Here is a 4,735-nt window from a genome sequence, read left to right as displayed (position 1 = left end):
ATGTCTTTTTTTTTTTTTTTTTGAAACAGGTTCTCTGTCACCCAAACTGGAGTTCAGTGGTGTGATCTCAGCTCACTGCAACTTTTGCCTCCCGGGTTCAAGCGATTCTCCTGCCTCAGCCTCCCTAGTAGCTGGAACTAGAGGTGTCCACCACCAAGCCTGGCTAATTTTTGTATTTTCAGTAGAGATGGGGTTTCACCATGTTGGCCAGGCTGGTCTGAAACTCCTGACCTCAGGTGATCCTCCCATCTCATCCTCCTAAAGTGCTGGAATTACAGATGTGAGCCACTGCACCAGGCCCATTCATATCTTTACTGTTACTCTCTCAAGCTTTGTATAGAGATGCTCTTTGGGGAGGAAGAATAAAATGTCAGAGAGTTTGTTAGGATAAGAGCAATAGGAGTTAATTGTAAAAGTCCATTCCTACTAAAAGGCAAAAAAAGAGTTTGTCTTGCAGTTACTCTAATCTGGGGTTTCTAAAAGACTCACATCTTAAGGATAAGTCAGGGTCCTGGGGTACAAATAGAAGCATAGGATAAGGCCTGGAGTAGTAATGGCAGAGAGGGAAACATCCGATAAAGAAAAAGAATTTCAACTATTTATCTGAGTTGGATCTGTGTGGACTGAGAGGACAACTTATGAAAAATGTGAAAGTGCATATTTTGTAGACATTATTTAGATTCTTTATGGATGAAAAATGCATTTCAGCTATTAGTAAGATTTTCTTTCTTCTAATTAAATATACATGCAATGTACATCCAAATGTATGAGCATCATGAAGTGATCCTTCAGAATTTATCACCATAGCTGTGGGCTTGGCTAGCAGGCAGGTGGGCCTCTGAGGGAAGAGAGAGGCCAGATGGAGTGATCAGCAGAATAAAATGAAATATTGGTAGTGAGGACAGGCCCCGTACTCTGATTGCAGTGCCCTCCTGCAAAGTTGTCCTTGTATTCATAAGTTAACATACTACAGCAGCCATCATTTTGTAGAGAATCTGGGTAAGGTGGCATTCAGGCAATTATCCACAAAGTCACTTATCCAACTTTTGAATGAATGAAAGTGTCTACAATTAGCCAGATGTGAGATGGAGGGAAAAGACGGTCTTTAGTACTCAACAAGTCAGGACTTGGTAAATACTTAGAAGTTAGAATGCCAACCAAGCAGACCTCTGTTCATGGAAAGAGAAGATGAGATTGGAAGATGCAGAAAAGAAATCAGCTGTTTGTGAAAGACTGAGTATTAATGAGTTGGGATTGTGCCCCAGATACACACTCTGGGGTAGCAAGACTAATTCTGACTCCATTGAAAGTGGTGATCGGTCTTGTGAGCTATTCTTAACTTTGAGTGGCATTGGTCCCCAAAGTGGGCAAAATAAGCCCCTGAGATAAAAGTCTTTGGCTGCTGAAACTAGGCCAGGCTAGACTAGGTCAAGAAGTCACTGACAAAATGATATGCCTTGAAGCATAAGCTCATGCCTCAAACAACTACCAGAGAAGAGAAAAACAAACAGCAAACAAACAAACAAACAAAACCAGAGCAATGTGTTGACAAGGGGAAGCTGTGTAATTAACCATGTTTGCCCTTCATTTGTGTGGCCTTCTGCTTTGGGGAAAAATGGCTGTGAGTCTAGAGATGGCTAGGGGTAGAGGCATCTGTGCCTAACTGAGAAGTTCCAGAGAAGCTGTGAGGCAAAGCGTAGTGACAGCATCCACCCTACTCTGAGTGGTGAAGCTCTCAGGATGAGAATAAGTACGTTAGTGTCATTTTAGAGGTGTTCATTCGCTCCATTCAGCTGCATAATGCAATTATTTAGTAGTTCAGGATTCTTTTAATTCTATTTGAAGAACTTAAGAGGTTAAGGGCTTGAAATGATAAATGCATTATTAATGTTGCCTCATAGAAACATCCAAGTTTATAATTTTCAAGGAAGAAAAAAAGAAAAAAAAAAAAGACTAATAGGTTTTTACTCATTCCTGCCCCCCCCCAACCCCAGTAAATTAACCTACAGGTCCTGTGAGAAATGTATAAATTAGACATTATTAGAGAAAGTAATAATGGACCAAAAGTCAGCATCTGAAGGTTTTATTCATTAGCAAGACTCGTGTGTACAACTTTAGTTTCTGGGTTTCTTCTTGTCCTAAATCCTGGACAGTTGGAAAGAAAGGGGTTAACAGCAAGGGAAGTGGAAATTGTGGCTGGGTTCTTACTATTACGGGTGGATTCTTCTATATGGTATGATGGGATCCCAGTCAGTCTATGTGACAGTCACAGAAGGCAAAGTGTGTGGTGATAAAGAACTTGGGCTTTGGAATCCAATACACCTGGGTTTCAAATACTAGTTCCACCAAGCATGAATTATGTGACCTAGGCAAACCTACATTTTATTTTTCTCACCTAGAAAAAGAGAATATTTTTCTAGGATTTTATGAGAATTAACCGAGATCATGCATTTAAATTAAGCATATACCCAGAAATTGTAAGCATTTAATAAATTAAAGCTGTTAGTATTAACTGTTAGCATTATAATTAAAGTCAGTATTAAAGTTACTATGAGTATAGCATGAGTATTATTATTTTAGAATGTGTTCTACAATACCCATTTGAGAGCTGAAATTTAGATGACTGAAGGGATTTACCTAAGATCGTAGGGTTAGTTTGGGCCATAACCAGAAATATCTTACTTACATTTTTAAACAAAGTTACCTTCTGTGGAGTTCAGCTACTTCAATCTGCAAACACAAATTCCTTGTCAAGGTCTTACTCTAACTCTTCTTTTGGACAATAGTCACATACCGGTCACAAGGATTTTCGCAGATGTTATTCAAGTGTTTCAGAGAAGTTGGCAAATCTCGCACAGTTATTATTTTGGTTAATGGATGCAGACTTCCTCTGGGCAACATAGTGTATCAGGTGCCAGGTTTGCCATCTTATGGTAGACAACCATAACACTAGACAAAATAATGAAGCAAATATGTCCAGGCATTAGAAAATAGAGTAGAACTGTGATCTTTTGGAGAAAATAGACACGTGAGGTTAGCCCATGTTAACCTTGGATTGTTTCCTTGGGATTTACCGAACCATGTCAGGGAGAAGTAGAAGCTAAGCAGAAAGGTTAGTTTTGCTGAACAAAGAAAAGAGAATCAGAGTTTAGGTACCTGAATTAACTAGAATTTTTGCCAGTTTGTCAGAGAGGACAGAGCTGTGCTAGAGGCAAGGGTTCACCACTGATCCTTGTCCATGAACTGACTGCACTCATCCTGGGTGAAACTCCAAGGCCCAGTAGAGAAATAGCTGCTCTAGAACTGGCTAATGAAGACCTCAGAGGCTGCACTGACTTGCTGACATTCAGGCTTTTAGTTCAGAGCTAAAGGAGTTTCTCAGCATGAGAGACTGCTTTGATATAGGCATGAGTCCTATAAACGATCTATTTAAAGTCCTTAATTATTTTATTTAGCAAAAATGCTTCATGCGCTGTTTGTGTACTAGTGAGGTAGGTTCTATGTATACAGAGGTAAGTGTGGTCAAAATCATTGTCTTCAAGAAAGAATCTGCACAATAAGCTTGCACTGAAACATGATGTTTTACATTAATGTTCTGGGCAAATATGGGGAGAGATTATACTTTATCTATTATTAAAATAAAACTTTTCCCAAAACAGCATGGAGACTGATAGTGTTTTTAAGTTGGCAATGCCTGAGTGTGAATCAAAGTGTTTCAGACCATATCTAGTGTTCTGATTTGGGTCACATTTGCAAGACATTTCCCACTTATTAGCCCCAGCCAATTTCATTCATAGCCACATCAAACATATTTGTGTCCCTGTCTCTTTGTTCTTGTTCAACAAAAAATAAAAACGTGTGCTCGCTTTGGCAGCACATACACTAAAATTGGAACGATACAGAGAAGATTAGCATGGCCCCTGCGCAAGGATGACACGCAAATTCGTGAAGCATTCCATATTTTTACAACTCACAAGGAACGTAAGGGACCTCTTCAGGGAAAACTACAAACCACTGCTCAACGAAATCAGAGAGGACACAAACAGATGGAGAAACATTCCATGTTCATGGTTAGGAAGAATTAATATCGTGAAAATGGCTATACTGCCCAAAGTAATTTACAGAATCAACGCTATCCCCATCAAGCTACCATTGACTTTCTTCACAGAATTGGAAAAAACCACCTTGAACTTCATATGGAACCAAAAGAGAGCCCGCATAGCCAAGTCAATTCTAAGCAAAAAGAACACAGCGGGGGGCATCACACTACTGGATTTCAAACTATACTACAAGGCTACAGTAATCAAAACAGCATGGTACTGGTACCAAAACAGAGATATAGATCAATGGAACAGAACAGAGGCATCAGAGGCAACACAACATAGCTACAACCATACAATCTTTGATAAACCTGACAAAAACAAGCAATGGGGAAAGGATTCCCTGTTCAACAAATGGTGCTGGGAAAACTGGCTAGCCATGTGTAGAAAGCAGAAACTGGACCCCTTCCTGACACCTTACACCAAAATTAACTCTAGATGGATTAAAGACTTAAACATAAGACCTGGCACCATAAAAACCCTAGAAGGAAATCCAGGCAAAACCATCCAGGACATAGGAGTAGGCAAGGACTTCATGAACAAAACACCAAAAGCATTGGCAACAAAAGCCAAAATAGACAAATGGGACCTAATGAAACTCCACAGCTTCTGCACAGCAAAAGAAACAGTCTCTT

General features: G+C 39.7%; 1 non-coding gene across 1 annotated transcript; it reads left to right on the top strand.

The window, feature by feature from the left end:
• Positions 1-3,858: 3,858 nt before the first annotated feature.
• LOC118149836 (U6 spliceosomal RNA) lies at positions 3,859-3,965 on the top strand. Its single transcript, XR_004737546.3, has one exon. It is a non-coding gene; the product is annotated as a U6 spliceosomal RNA (small nuclear RNA).
• The last annotated feature ends 770 nt before the right edge of the window (positions 3,966-4,735 follow it).

Source organism: Callithrix jacchus, chromosome 20, assembly GCF_049354715.1.
Source record: "Callithrix jacchus isolate 240 chromosome 20, calJac240_pri, whole genome shotgun sequence".
Classification (NCBI taxonomy): Eukaryota; Metazoa; Chordata; class Mammalia; order Primates; family Cebidae; genus Callithrix; species Callithrix jacchus.
This window is presented reverse-complemented; position numbering and strand designations above follow the sequence as displayed.